At 45.9% G+C, this 16,119-nt stretch overlaps 1 long non-coding RNA gene across 3 annotated transcripts in view; it reads left to right on the top strand.

Moving 5' to 3' along the window:
• LOC103215554 (uncharacterized) overlaps positions 1-16,119 on the top strand; it is a 50,398-nt gene that overhangs the window by 4,371 nt on the left and 29,908 nt on the right. For 2 of the 3 annotated variants that reach the window (XR_005234983.2, XR_490197.3), the window contains one exon: positions 4,330-4,515. The exons of the other annotated variant lie outside the window; for it this stretch is intronic. This is a non-coding gene — a long non-coding RNA (uncharacterized lncRNA). Of the gene's footprint in view, positions 1-4,329; positions 4,516-16,119 lie in introns of those variants that run through there. 3 annotated transcript variants of the gene reach the window in all.

The raw sequence follows: 16,119 nt of genomic DNA, 5'->3' as shown, positions 1-16,119 counted from the left end.
CCTGAAAACCTTTTGTGTAGTAAAAGGTAACAAAGTCCCCATTACTTGGGGATGAAACTCACAATTATTTATTATTTCTCACAGTCTTGAGGGCTGACAGCCTGGGCAGTTCTTCTGTTGGTATCCCCGGGCTCACACGTGTGCTGTAGTCACTGGTATTGACCAGGTTGGAGGGCCCAAGTTGGCCCCATGGACATGCTGGCAGGTGGTATGGCTGTTGGCCAGGGTACCTCCATGTCCCCAGGTGGCCTCTCATATTCCAGGACGCTGATCCAGGACTCTCCACCACACTGTGGTCTCAGTGTTTCAAGGGAGTTGAAGGTGGGGGCTGTACCCTATCGTGGGGCTCAGGAGCCTACCCAGCTCAATGTCCCCCACTGTCCATTCATTATAGGCAGGCACAGGAATGCCCAGGTTCAGGGGTTGGGAAAGATACTCCTTCTCTCAATAGGAGGCATGGCATTGTAAAGACCCTGGGGCTCATGTGGGGTCCTGAACCAGACAATCTGCCACAGCGCAGACCACATCAGTACAAATAACTTGTATTGATCTAGACTAGTGCCAACTTGAGACTGAGACAAAATTAAAGAGATTCACAGTAACACGGACAGTTGCCATAATGGCAACAGGCTTGGAACAAAGCAGCAGATAAAGAGAAAAGCCCTTGCCTTTGCTCTGCAGCAGGGACTGTTCTGAGACATGCATGTGTAGATGCGCTCACAGGCACTGGTGAGGGAAGACTTGATTTCACCCTGAGCCTGATCCTGAAACATGGTCTGCCCACAGTGCCCCAGGGAAAAGGCTTACCGGAGACAGAACTGTGATGGCAAGTTCAGTGCTGGAATCAGTGAGGCCAAGGCAGAGCTGTGAGGCAATGGGATGAAGAGGGGCAAAGATAACACCTGCAGCTGCCATGAAAGGGAGCATTTCTCTGCATCCACGAATGGAGTCATTGAAGGAGCCCAGGCTGCCTGTATCCTCTGTGGCCACCACTTGTGGGTTCCAGTTCCTCTGAGCTCTCAGTCTGTAAAATGCCATATGCAGAGAACAAGTGCATCTCTGTGTGTAAGGCATCACACAGAAAAAGGTGAAATCTTCCGGATTTTTAGAAGCACTGGGAAACCAGTGGCCCTTAGTCCAAAATCACCTGGTTCTGATGCTTTTGCAATAAGAAGCCTCCCTGGGTATAGAGTGTGCTGCTGGGGTGTGGCATGAGGACCGCTGCCTTTGAATGACTGGTGATCTCACGATGCTTTAACGGGTGGGGAGGTGCAGCTTGCAGAAAGCAGCCCTCTCAGGATGGACTGAGATCATGGGGGAAAGATTATGATATCCCATAAAAGACTGTGGGGTTCCAGAATTGGCTCCTTACTTTCTGTGGTGACACATGGATGTGATGTCTGGACACCTCACTCCTGGAAGAAATATATGAACCTAAGCATGGAGAGTCCACATTGCACAGAAACAAACAGGCAGCAGGCTCATCCTGGGAAACAGGGCCCGCGCAGAGATCGTGCTCCCAACACCAGTAATCCTGTGCTGATGAGTGGGCTGTGGAGGGGTACATGAGCTGTGTAATGGACAGCAGGGGATGACAGGCCCCCCAGACTGATGCATAGGCACAAAGCCCTCCATGCAGGCAGCTCTTGTAAGAGCCCTGGGTGTCAGCATGGAGTTTAGAGAAGCACTGGTGAGGCATAGGTGCGGGGTCCTCTTGCTGCAACCCCAAGACTAGTAAAAGGAGGCAGTCCCTGATGGACAGTCACTCATTCCCCAAGCCGAGGGACAGAGCAGAGGTCTCATGGGACTACATATTTTTGGCTCCTGAGCCAGGCAGGGCATTCTCACCCATTATTGTCAGGAGGAATTGAAAACCTTTGGATGGTGAAAGCTAAAAAGAGCTTTTACTGACAGCTGACTACACTATAAAGACTCAGGAGATTCCTGAGTCTATAACTATGCAGCAGACTCCTGGCGGCAGAGACCTGAACACAGCGGTAACCATAAGACTAAGTTGTGCAGAGTAGAGCTTTCATTTCCAGGAGGTCTACTAATATAGTTTCATATACGCCAGCCATTTCCCTGGACTTGTAGAAAAGCCTTCCAAGTGATATTTATGTTTGAAATTTCAGAGCGTGCGGTTTTTGAGACAGTCTCAAAGTGATTAAATAATTGCCATGGAATGAAGAACACCAGCAGCCATGAACATCATCATACAATGAGGGCCTGTTCTAGTCCTTAGCTGATATCCACAGAGCAAACCTTGATTTGGTGACTTCATCACTGAATTTGGGGAATTAACCCATGAGCAGGGTTGGGGGTTTAAGCCACACAGTGTAGGAGACTTAAACACATAGGAGGCATGTATAAACTTCTCCTATATGAAACTTAACTCATATAGGGGATCTAAAAATATACTTTATATCATAGTCTATATGATAAAAATACAGACGCAGATACCACTGATCTATCTGATTCGTATGCTAGGGGGATCTTAATTCTTTGAGTTTTAGTAGTGCTCTGTTAAAAATTTGATTTAAACTGACACCATTAAAAATGATACATGAGTCACCAATAAACACATGAAAAAGTGTTCATTAGTCATTAGGAAAATACAGATTATAATCACAATGAGCTACCACTATACACATACAGACACACACACGAGAATTGTTGAAATTAACACAACAAAAGATTGACAATAGTAAGTGTTGGCTAAAATTTGGAAGAATTGGAACTCAGGCACTTTGAGAAAGTGTTTGGAGGTGTCTTATAAAATTAAACATAAGCTTACTATAAAAGTCACCGGCTCCACTCCCAGGTATTTTACCCAAGAGAAATGAAAGTGTATGCGCACACAGAGTTGTACGAAAATGCTAACAGCAAACAATGCCCATAGCCAAACACTTGGAATAAACTAAGTATCCACTTGTAAGTAAAAACGAACAACTACTGACACAAGCAGCTATACGGATGAATGTCCAAAACATGTTGAGTAAAATAATTCAAACACAAAAGTATATAGACTGTGTGATTGTGTTTATGTGAAATTCTAAGAAAGACAAATTTAAACTATCGTAACAGAAGGCAGCTTTGTGGTTACACAAAACTGGGGGCATGAGTATTGATTGCAAAAAGAGCACAAAGGAATTTTGGATGTGACAGAATACTAGATGCTTTGATTGTGAGGATGACTGCACCGTACATAGATGTGTCAAAACCTATCAAATTCATCTTAAAATGGATGCCTTTTATTGTAGGTACATTTTACCTCAATCAAGTTAGTTTGTAAAGCTCCCTAAAATGTACTTGATTGTATTAAACAAAACTATGATGACATGACTTTGTATCCCTGCACTGTGGTGTCTGATCAATTAGTGAGGGCGATGAATGTGCCCTGCGGCTTCTGTCTCCACTTTTCCTAATCAGGCGTTGAGCTTCCCTCTGTTTGTACTTCATCTCGGCTTCCTGTTCCTCTCAGCCAGAGAGCCACTTTGCTAATGGGATAGGTCTTCTCTGTTAGATGCCAGCAGTGATCAAATAATTCCCCAGCGATTAAATCAAATCCAGTCTCCTTCTGAGTTGAAATATTGATTGTTGCCAGGTTCATTTCTGCTAAGTCCCCAGAAGATCCTGTTCCTGACAAGGAAATGCCATTAGCATTTTTTTTTCTCCTTTTCAACATAGAGACTTTTTTCCCCCACAGTTGATAGAAATAATGTATTTTTTAATATTAGCCACACATATAGTTGTTCTGTATTGATATATTTTGCCAAATACCAGAAACAATTTTAACAGGACAGAACATGATATTTGGGTCTCTTCATGACAGGCAATGATTTCAGAAAATACTTATTAAATGATTAGAAATACCGTCTCCAATCAATTAGTTAAGTACAAGAGATAAAATTCATCCAGTTGGGTGTGGTGGCTCACACCTGTAATCCCAGCACTTTGGGAGGCCGAGGCAGATAGTCACCTGAGGTCAGGAGTTTGAGACCAGCCTGGCAAATATGGTAAAACCCCATCTCTACTAAAAATACAAAAATTAGCTGGGCATGATGGCAGGTGCCTGTAGTCCCAGCTACTCGGGAGGCTGAGACAGGAGAATCACTTGAACCTAGGAGACAGAGATGGAGGTTGCAGTGAGCCGAGACTGCACTGCACACTCCTGCACTCCAGCCTGGATGACAACAGTGAGACTCCATCTAAAAAAGAAAAAAATTTAAAAAACTCATCTTTAATGCATCTGATGAAGTATAGGAAATGTTTTGAAGCAGAAATGAACATTTGGGCCATAATAAAATGTCATTTCTCTCCAAAATGTAGATTTCCCCAGGAAGAAAAATGACCTCTCAAAGAAGATTTTATATTCTTCACCATAACTGGAGATCAATGGTGCCTTCTGTGATGATGTCATTTGGGACCAGAAATAGCATCTTTTATTAAATCTTGTCTGAGGTTGACCCATCCTAAACTGAACACAGCAAGGAAAGCCAAATCTCTGAATAAAGATTGTCTGTCCCTCTAACAGGGTTTCTTGCAAGATGGTCCACAATTTTTTCAAGATAAAAAAGTCAGATTGATATCACAGTGGGGAATTTTTCAAAGCAGATGGTGTCCTTTTGTTTTTCCCTTTTGATTCTGATGGCAAGTAGCATTGTGATGTCAATTTCCAGGTACAAAAATGGAATTGCCCAAGCAGGTATTCCTTGTGAAAGCAACAATCAATACAAGGAGAAGGATGTCCCTGCTGCCTGGAAGGTGGGACTGTAGTCCTTCCCTCAGCACAGGCTTGTGTCCATCTCTTAAGGTGGCATCAGGGAAAGAGTCTGGGGTTGAAGGAGGGGAGAAGAGAGCATCTACCCAGTCTATTGAAAGGAATCCTAAGGCTCTGGTCCTGGCCTTCTCTCCTCCCACAGGGAAAAACTGGTGTGGTCCAAAGAATCAAAACATCCCAGAGTCCTGCTCCCTGGTTTTTATTCTACAAATTGGAAACATCTCAAACATTTTCTCCCCTGACATAAGAATAGTAACTTGAGTTTCTTATACTTTTCCCCCTATGGGTGAGGAGTTCCTTGCAGGCAGGGATAGGGAGTCTGTCTGTGCATTACATATGCCCAGGGCCCAGTGGTTTAGCTGCTTGGAGTAGGAGCTAGGGAGGTGAGGACAAGCATTTGTGTTCAATCATCCTGGAGCTCTGCTTTGTCCAAGGTGACACACCCCAAGCCAGATCATGATTGGCCCTTGACTTGGAAGACTGAGTCGTTGTCATAGCCAGGGCACCTGGAAATCTGCGATAGGCTAAGTGATCGCACAAAGGACACACCCTTTACAACCTGACCGGCTATCACCCTAGGCACCAGATAGGATCAGAATCCAGCCTAGTGCAGGGGAAAGCAAAGCCAGGAGCCAATGAAATGGCCTGTTACAAAGGTTCTGTCCAATCCTGGCGTCTGGGTGGCAGCACAGTGAGCCAACAAGAGCCCTGCTTTCAGGAAGGTGGGTGCGGGCAGCAGGTAGCAGAAGTGGGGGAGGAGGAAGATCACGGAGCGCACGGAATGCAATGGGGCCATGAGGGGCAGCAAAGGGCCAAGCAATGGCCGCCCACTTCCCAGAGGACTTCTGGGGTTGTGGGTTGGGAGATGATGAAGACTTCTCCCCAGAACCGTCAAGACTGTTGCCCAACTTCCCTGGGAACTCTCAAAATGAGCCTCTCGTCGTCACCTGGAGCTCACCGCGTGTTTCTGTGTTGTGTAGAATTCAATCTTTGATCATAATGGGATTCACTTATAAATAAAAAATGCCACATGGCTGGCAGCCCCAACACTGCTAGAAATAATTATGTATTTTCAAACGTAAAATATGTAAGTTACAAAGTAATATTCATTGAAAATGACTATTTCGTGAAAATGAAAGCTTGAAACTTCTACAGACTTCTACAACGAAATGAAAACCAACAAAACGGCTAACGGTCAGACCGAAGGGAAAGAAGCCGAAGCAGTACTTAAAGGGAAGTGCGTGCTTGACATGTCTCTACTAGGGAAAAAGAAACACTGAAAACCAAAAAGCTACGCATAGGATCCATAACCTAAGCTCAGAGAAAACAGGGGGAAGAAGTAATAAAAATAAAAGTAGCAATTAATGAAAGCGAAATCAACATAGTCAAAAGTTGGTTATTGACCAGTGAAGTTGAACCACCACAATACAAAATTGATTGAAGAAAAAGTGAAAGGAACAATATTAGGAATAAAAACTAGTATATAATACAGATATAGCAAAGACTTAAAATAGAATTTTAAAACAGGTAAAATTGACAAATTATTAGAAAACTATAAAGGACTGAATCAAGAAGAAAAAGAACACTGAATAAAATCCTATTACTTTTGTTATTAAATAAACTACATGAGTATTTAAGCCTTTCCCACAAAGGCTTCGCTTAGTTTCCCAGGCAAGTTCTTTTAAGACTCATAAGGGCTCTTGCATGTGTACATTTATCATGTGCCAGGCATTATTCTCATTGGCCTATGCACATTAACTGACTTAATTGTCACTGTGACTCCACTTGCAGCTAGCGTTATTCTAATCCACAGATGAGTTAGCTGAGGCATGGGGAGGCTAAGCATCTTGCTCATGGTCACACAAATGGCAGAGGCAGGATCTGAACTCACACAGTCTGTGTACAGATTCCCCAACCCCACTGTGCCCTGACCATACAGATGATTCCCTAGGAAAAGACAATTTCTGACTTACAGAAAACTTTCCAGACCAGCTCCCCTTGTATTGAGGCTGATTTCTAACTCTGATGCCGAAAGCAGGTTAAGAAAGGGAAGGAAAATTAGACCAATCTCTATCAGGAACAGAGATATAAATACATTTTCTATAAAATGTATTTAAACAACATACAGACGTGCACTGCAAAATGATGTTTCAGTCAATGAGCAACCCATGTATATGATGGTAGTCCCATAAGAATATAATACAATATTTTTAGTGTACCTTTTCTATGTTTCGATATGTTTAGATACACAAGTACTTATCATTGTGTTACAATTGCCTACAATATTCAGTACAGGGACACGCTGTACAGATTTCTAGCCTTGGAGCAACAGGCCACACTATATAGCTTGGGTGTGTCATAGGCTCCGCCAGCAGCGTTTGTGTAAGTGGACTCTACGATGTTCACACAATGACAAAGTCACCTAATGACACATTTCTCAGAATGGGTCTCTGTCATTAAGTGACATATGACTGTACTGCATGATATAAAAAAGATAGCACTCAACTAAATTGAAATTATTGAAGAAAGCAATTTTGTCAAACATTAGAAAATTAGTAACTTGAAAAGAATATAGTTTGCCACTTTCACAATGAAAGGGAAATGACCATATAGTTAGCTCAATGAAATCAGAAAAATCACTTGATAAATTTGATAAAAATTCAAGGCAAAAACTCTTTGCAAATGAGAAATCAATGAAAAATTCTTAATCTCATGAGAGATACCTACCAGAAATGTATGAAAAAAAAAATCCCACTCAAGTGTGAAATGTCAGAAGCATCACCTGTTAAAATAGGAACAAGATAAGGAAGGATCCCTACCACCTACCGTTTCTATTCTGTGCAGCACCTTCTAGCCAGAGTGACAAGACAAGCCCAGGCCCCAGGGACTGAAATAACAAAACTACCATTATCTGCAAATGTGATTGTCTATATAGAAAATTCAAAGATTCTGCAGACAAATTATAAGAAATAATAATTGAGCCTAGCATTGTTTAATATAAAGATTATATATTAACATCTGTGGTATTCCATACTCAAACAACTGTTAGAAAATATAATTAAAATATTTCACTTATGGTGGCCAACAAATATAAACAGCCTATAATTTTTTAACATAACACCTTAACATGAAAATGTATAACATTTTGTTGAAAGTCATTATACAAGTCTTATAAAAATGAAGAGACATACCATATTTGTAGCCAGAAATTCTTCATATTCTGGAGCTGTCAAATCTCTCCAAATTGATCATCCAGTATAATACAATTCCAACAAAACTTCACCAGGTTTTTTCATGAGACTTGACAAGCTGATTTTAACCTGTGTATAAGAGAGACATGGGGGAACTAGTTTCTTCCTACGCCTCCTCAGCAACTGACAAACTCCAGGCAGCTGGTACCTGTTCACAGGTGTCCTGGCAGAAATCATTCCCACTTCTCTGCCCCTGACCTGCAAAAGCTTGGCCCTGTGGTATGCCCCACAGATGTGCCTGGAATCTGATCTCCACCCATGGCTCCCAGTGGCACACAGGGCACGTGGCAGGTGTCCACTAACATCCCTGCAACTCCTCCGGGCACTGTTCCCTCCCCAGGGCTGGTGCTGTGTTGGTGGGGAAGCTGGCTTCACCCATTTGAGGAGGAGCCTGGCCTCCGTTGTGCTCTGCTGAGTCTGCCATGGTGTTCCAGGGCCAGATTCTCTCAGACTTGACGGGCCCAGGAACCCTTCTCTCCCTTTGCTAAGTCTCTGTGGGGAAGAAAAGTGATGAGTTTGCCCCTCAACTGGGTACCCTGAGCAGGTGACTGAGCTCTCCCTGCATAGGGACCCTCAGCCACAAAGCGGCAGGGACCTAGCTGCCCCCTGCAGTGTCCTGGGGATTAAGTGGAAACTCTCAGGCTTTAGCTGGTAGAAAGCAATGGTGGTTCTGGCCTCTACTCCAGAGGAAAGCCAGGGGGATTCTAGGTAAATTCAGACCATTCTCTGACCCATTTCACCCCTTCCCTTCCCCACACAGGAATCTCTTCACCAGTAGGCGGTGTCCATCCCATGCTCACACAGAAACCACTTGTGGGGTTCACCTTTCACAAAGATGTGGTGGGAAAAAGCAGGTGGCCTCTGGGCCAGCCCTGCCCTGCCCTGCCCCACACTAACTCCTCCCCTCTGGGCCAGCCCTGCCCTGCCCCACACTAACTCCTCCCCTCTGGGCCAGCCCTGCCCTGCTCCACACCAACTCCTGCCCTGGAAAGTTTCTGTGCCTCACCCTGGAAAGTGCCCTGGGGCCTGTCAGCAACCCTGTGCATGGGTCACCAGCTTCATTGGACAGATGGGGAAACTGAGGCTCAAAGCGGCGATGGAACAGTGCAGAGTGAGATTACCTCTCTGGCCCTACAGAGAAGGCGTGTAGCTCTGTCTCTAGGAGTCCAGACTGGGGAGTCAGGACAGGGACCCCATGGAGAGATGAAGCCCGGGAGCATGGCCAGGGCTTGTGACTCCAGAGACCAGGCGGTGAGCCTGCACACGCTCTCCAGGGAGCGTCGCCGTTCCCCTGGCCGTCTGCTCGTTCAGGGCATTCACGGAATCTACTTCTTCCACCTCCGTGTGCCCAAGTGGTTAACTGCCGTTTTCCTGGCCCAGTCACCTTCGCGGGATTGTTCTGCGCATGCCTGAAATCTCTCCGCAGACACTTGGCTCCGTGGCTGCCTGTCACTTCCTAATCAAACTAACAGGTTTCACATCCATGTAGTCAGTGAATGAGGAGGCAGAAGTAATCACCAGCAAATTGGCCAGACAGATTCAGCCGAGATGTCTCCGGGCAGCCTAATTCAAAACGTGGGTAAAGATGGACAGAGTAGAAGAGGAGAGGCCATCGCAGGGATTCTCCGGAGTGAGTTAATAAGATTAGAGTCTGGCAGCATCACAGTCGTCTGAGCCCGGATTCTTTTGAGCCCAGCAGAGCATGGAGGAGATGACAGCCCAGCAGAGAGTGCGTGCTCCCGACTTCTAAACTCCTAAACTCGCCGGTATGAAGGATGCGCACGGAAACTCCCTGCCCACGTCACAGGGGAGCGTGAGGCTCCTGAACCTGGACGGCGGCAGCAGGACAGCTGCTCCTCCAGTGCCTATATTGACGCATCTGAGGTGCTCTTGGTGCCAAGCTGAATTCAATAACTGGAGAGCAGGAGGATTGGGTCCTAGTCCAGTTCTGCCATAGCTAACTGGCTGTCTGGTTTTTTTCCAGTCACTTTGTTTTTCTGAGCCTCCACTGACTTCACTGGCTTACTCATAAAATGTAGTTTAAAAACAAAAAATGCTATCCTTATGAGCACAAGTATTTTATTACCTGAAATATAAGTTCTTCTGAATTAATCAGTGGCTCAAAAGTCTCTCTTCAATATGGAGTAAACACATGGGGGCTCACAGATGGGTCTTGTCCATCTCAGAGTGATTGAGTTTGTGCAAGGAGAGACCTCACCGGCCTGGAGCCCACGGGTGTCACTGAGGAGTGGCTTCCTCCAGACCCGGGCCTGGTATTTCACTTGCCTTTCTTCATGCCATTGCTACAACATAGCAGCGGTTCCTAGACCAGCAGCATCTGTGGACTTGCTACAAAACGCACATTCTGAGGCCCCCTCACAAAGGTACTCTGGGTTTAACAACCCCTGCAGGTGATTCTCACACTCAACCTGGAGAGGAACCTGGACCACTGACGTGGGTCACCACACTCAATCTTTACTGTCTATCCAGCTCACCTGTGCAGTTACCATAATCCCACATCTGGCCTTCTCCAGTCTGAAAGGCCTAGAGCTTTGAGGTTTGAAACTCTGAAGCTGATTCCAATATGCACCAAACGTGGAGGACCTCAAAACTGGCCGTTTTGGGCCATCATCACAGGTGTCAGTTTTAGCCCTCAGAGACGTTTCCTCTACTTTCTTAAGAGTACTTTGCCAAGAAGAGGGTTAACTCAGGGAAAATAGGAGTTAATCTCAGGTCTGTCTAGCTATTTCCACTAAACCAATGATTTTCAAATCCACATTTTGGAATCAGACACACCTACGTTCATAGGTCAACTTGGCCTCTTGCCTGTCTTAGTATCCTCATGTGTACAAGATGACTTGGCCCCACATGTAGGACAATTCAAAGAGTAGAGGAGAGTTCAAAATTAAGCACCTGGCGTGTAACAGGCACCTAATGGGAGCATGCTGTTGTTGCTAAGAATACAGGACCACCTCTGAAATATTTCACCTGTGCTCAATTCAAACCGAGTTAAGAAATGTTCACCTCTAGAGATACTTGACTTTTATTTTTTCTGGAACAAGCTGTCAGAGGCGTTGGAACCAGAGCAACTCCATCTTGAATAGGAGCTGGGTAAACTAAGGCTGAAAACTACTCATTTCCAGAAGGTTAGGCATTCTAAGTCACAGAAGAGGTAGGAAGTTGGCACAAGATACAGGTCATAAAAGACCTTACTGTTAAAACAGGCTGCAGTAAAGAAGCTGGCCAAATCCCACCAAAACCACGATGGCCACGAGAATGACCTCTGGTTGTCTTCACTGCTACACTCCCACGAGTGCCATGACAGTTTACAAATGCCGTGGCCGTGTCAGGAAGTTACCCTATATGGTCTAAAAAGGGGAAGCATGAATAATCCACCCCTTATTTAGCATATGATCAATAAATAACCGTAAAAATGGGTAACCAGCAGCCCTTAGGGCTGCTCTATGGAGTAGCCATACCCCACATGCACACTCATGCACAAATGTACACACACACCCCCTTACACAATGCTCTGGATTTGTTTTAGACATTATCTATCTTCAGTTTATTTTCTTCCTCAGGAAGCAAAGTAGCATTCTCATAAAAGATTGGAACTGAATTTAATCTTTTTCTAATAAAATCTGATGTCTGCATCCAGCCAGGAAAACTGGGTTTAATTTTCCTAATACAACAGCCGGGCACGGTGGCTCATGCCTGTAATCCCAGCACTTTGGGAGGCCAAGATGGGCAGATCACCTGAGGTCAGGAGTTCAAGAGCAGCACGGCCAACATGGTGAAACCCCATCTCTACTAAAAAAATACAAAATCAGCCTAGCATTGTGGCAGTGCCTGTAACCTCATCTGCTCGGGAGGCTGAGGCAGGCAACTCACTTCATCCTGGGTGGCGGAGGTTGCAGTGAGCCAAGATTGTGCCATTGTACTACAGTCTGGGCTACAAGAGCTAAACTCCATCTCAAAAAAAAAAAAAAAGAAAAAAAAAAAAGAAAAAAGAAAAACAATTTCCTAATACAGTATGTCCAGTTTGTGACATGGCTGTTAGATTTGCATTAACAACACCTCATGGGTAGCTTCCATCTGCACGGTCAGTGCCTGGGGTCGTTAGGACCTCAAGAAGCAGACTGTGGGCTGCTGTGGGGCCCTGCTGCAGGACAGTATGGACGACGGGGCAGCCCACTGCAGAGGAGGAGGGCTGTTTCAAATACGTATCTACATGAATGTCTCCATTACTGTTTTTTAAATTTAATGACAGTGAGTGCTATTAGAAGGAAGGCCTTGCATGTGAATTGCCTAGGTCCTTGGCATATTGAACAAAGATGAACAAAATGCACAAAGGAAGTAGCAGAGGAATGAAACGCAGAAACGAAGCAGCAAAAGCCAGGCTTTATTATAAAGAGAGAAGGCACCCCACAGGGTGGGAGTGGCCCGAGCAAATGGCTCAAGGGCCCCGTTACACAGTTTTCTGGGTTTTAAGTACTCCTTTTGAGCTGCCTATGGGCTACCCTTCATCTGGATGAAGGATTTGGTTCATGGCTAATTAAAGGCTGATGTGAACTTGCCTGCAGTCAACCCAAGGCTGGAGTGGGTTGGTGTCCAATGCAGATGCAGAGATGGCCCCTGCCTGGCCTGCAGCCAATCCAAGGCACTGTCCCCTCCCATCTGAGACCATGGGGGAAGGGGGAGAATTGTAGGCAGAGTAGCCTTTGATCCTTGTTTGCCTTTTGATCCAGCTTTAGGAAATTACCGCGTATTGGCTTTTGATTCCCTGCCCCCAGATCTTGGTTTTTCCCTTTGATTCAGCTTTGGAGAGGCAGAGCAAATTGGCCTTAAGTTCTCTGCCTCCAGACCCTATTTTTCTGCCTCATGAGTATGTGGGAATCCTATTGGTTTCTGTATTGATTTCAGAGTCTCTGTTCTGCCCATTCCTAGTTACTTACCTTAGGGCTCTCCCTAGGACTTTGGTGATTATCTCATCTATAACATGATAGGGATAAATTAGATAACCACCAGCATCAGCATTCTGTGCTGATGAGAGAGCAGGAGAAGGAAGGCCAGCAGGGGCACTGCTGCTTGGGTGGCCATTCCGGCTACTGGCAGCAGGCACACAGGAGGCTCTCACAGCCTCAGAGGCTTCCTTTCCCTCCCAGATTGACTCCATGTTCAGTTTCTCACAAAATGGAAAGAGCAGGGATTAGCTCAGAAACTTAGGTCTATCTTCTGCTTTTGTCTTTACCTAGTGGTGTGACCTTGGGGATAGTTCTTAATTCTCCTGAGGATTTTTTTTTTTTGTCATTTGAAGGAAACATAATTTCTGCTCCCTTCTATTTGGAACGTGCGATGACTCCATGCAGCTAAAATGCTGTGCTCATGGGGCCATCCCTGATGCTTCCTGCCTCTGGAGGAAACCCGAGGGTTCTTTCAACACCAAGCTTATCACTCACTATAGGATAGTGAAAGTCTTTCTGGAAACAGATGCATGTGGGTCAACAGAATTTTCAAAGCAGCTTTTGACAAGAAATGTGCTCAAGGAAGTCCTTTCTGATGTCTTGGGTTATTTTTGCTCTCCCAAAGCCATTGCTCCCAGAGTTTCCTTCACACCCTGACCTCAGACGACAGGCTATGTTGCTGCCCCTTTTCCTGTGAATGCTCAGCCTCTGTGCCTCTCATCTGCCCAGTGGGGGACGGGTCACATCGCTGCCAGGAAGCACAGCCACACTCTCTTCTGCCTTCTCCTCGCGCGTGGCGTGCTCACTTCCACATTGTGCAGAGTCCTGGCCCCATTCCTCCTCCCAGTGTCTGCTTTGGGGGACCTCAAGGGGAAGCAGTGGGATCATTTGTTTTGGCAGGTGAAGCACAGTTGGCTAAAATGGATTCTTCAGCTTGAGTGGTTGCGATGCATGTTTGTCGTTTTTATCAGTTCCGGCTGCTCAGTACTTAATACGCTGTGTGGCTGTACGTAGGCCTTTAAGTTAAACAAATAGAAGAAATTATAAAGCAGAGGACTTTTATTTCATGGGCCGCTGGCTGAGAAAATCATAGGCAGATGTGTCGAATTGGACTGTTTTCATCGGAAAGTCTGCTCACTTCCTCAGCTCCGATTCTTGATGTATTGTGTTTATCAGGCTTATGTCTCTTCTCATATTTTGGGCTCTCACAAAAAAATATAAGCTTAAATGCAAGTGGCTTATGCTCATTGCCTTATTTACATTTCATCTAGATGATGTCTAGATTTTGGCATTGAGATGTCCTTTAGAATTGACGGAAAAAAATTAAAGCACGTATTTTACTTCTCTGATGTGTCGGGTACTGGGATAAATAACAGTGAGGGAAAGGGGTGGCTGTGACACCTGCCATGGAGGCTGGCATGGATGGTGTGGGGCAGACTCATGGGCAAGGCATCAACCCCCAGAGGGCCAAGCACTGTGGTGGGTGGCAGGGACAAAGAAGGAGCCATGGGCTGACTGCTGCCGGGAGTGGTCCCTGGAGCAACCCAGCAGCCCAAGGGTCTTGCCTGGGATCTTAGCTCAGGCCCTGCTGCCCAGTGGAGCCAGAGCCTGCACTTTTAAAAGCTTCCTGTGTGATTCCTGTGCACATGGAAGTTTGAGGAGTGCTGGTCTTGATGGAAGAAGGTCAACGTTAACAGTTACCAGATGATTGAAAAGGACCTCCCTGGGAGGCGAGGGCAGAACTGAGTCATTATGTTGGAGAAGGAGTCGGTGCTCGCCAAGCCCAGATTAGGAAAAGGAAACATCTGGTGCCAAGGAAGACATTGCCAAAGAGCCTGGTTTGTTCTAGGAACTGCAGGAGTTTGGGACAATGGAACAGAGATGGGAGAGGTGAGCAGGATGGGAGAGGTGAGCAGGTGCCCGGATCCCACTGGTTCTCGAGTCGTCAGATGCTGACATAGAACATGCTGTGGTTGGGACTGAAGCCCTGCAGCCAGACTGCCTGTTTTCTGCCCACCGGCTGTGTGAGCTTGGGCCAGTTCTGGAGCCTCTCTGTGCCTCTGTATCCTCATATGTAAGAACAGTGGTCCCAGCAGCACCTACCCCATGGGGCTGTTCTGAGAATTCACTGGACCAATCTGTGTGAACTCTGAGTACCCCCCCCACACACAGCAAGTGCTACACAAGTGACCAGTATATTATTGGTGACTGAAGGTTGGCAAGTTGTGAGCAACATGGGGAGGTTTAGTTGGTTTCTTGTTTGTTTTTGTTTCTTAATAAAGGATGTTTGGCAGTTACAGAGACAATGGAATGCAAAGAGATACTGATGCAAGTGGAGTTTATGGGAAATCAGAACAGCAAACTGAGCTGCAGCTGCATCTGCAGTCCTGTTGGTCACATGCTCTTCATCATTCATCCCAGGATAGAGGACAAGTAGCAACATTCCCCCGCATGGCCTCGCCCCAACTTCTCTGAAGTGTCAGTAGATATCAGACCATAAATGAAGACAGGTTTACATCTCAGAAAGACAGTGACTGTTAACAAGAAAATGCAAAGTCTGTAGAGTAGAGCCATGTCCCTGGGCAGGACAAGGGCCCAGTAGCTTAGCTGGGTATCATGCTGGCCAATGACTATGGCAAAGAGGACTGAGAGGCCAAGCCACAGACCAGCACAGTGTCACGATCACAGGCTGGGCCTTCTAGATCTACCATTTGTCAGCCATGGAACAAGACACTGAGCTTACTCACTCTGGATGTCTTTGTCTGGAGTGTGGGGATCACCGGGATTGGCTTGGCTATTGGAAGAATAAATGGGGCACATATGTCGGTGGCCTGCGTGGGAGTCAATATGTGCCATGTTAGGGCTTTAGTGGTGGTTTGGGGCCAACGTCTGCCTGCCCACTTCTTGGGTTTTGTATGAGGGGACCTAATTCACAGAGCTGAATTGGAACAGGGAGCCATTGTATTAACACTGAGCAGGCTGAAGGATCCTGGGGGACAGCTCTGAGTGAAGCTGCTGGAGATCACGGCTTGGGCAAGGAGCTTGAGGCAAAGCCACATGCCTCCCACCTCCTCTCCTTGAGTCTGGGACAGTTTATGCAAAAGACAAAATGAAAGAGAAGCTG

This window comes from Chlorocebus sabaeus, chromosome 2 (assembly GCF_047675955.1).
Source record: "Chlorocebus sabaeus isolate Y175 chromosome 2, mChlSab1.0.hap1, whole genome shotgun sequence".
In the NCBI taxonomy this organism is placed as follows: Eukaryota; Metazoa; Chordata; class Mammalia; order Primates; family Cercopithecidae; genus Chlorocebus; species Chlorocebus sabaeus.
Note: the sequence above shows the minus strand (reverse complement) of the source record. Positions and strands in the feature narration are given on the sequence as shown.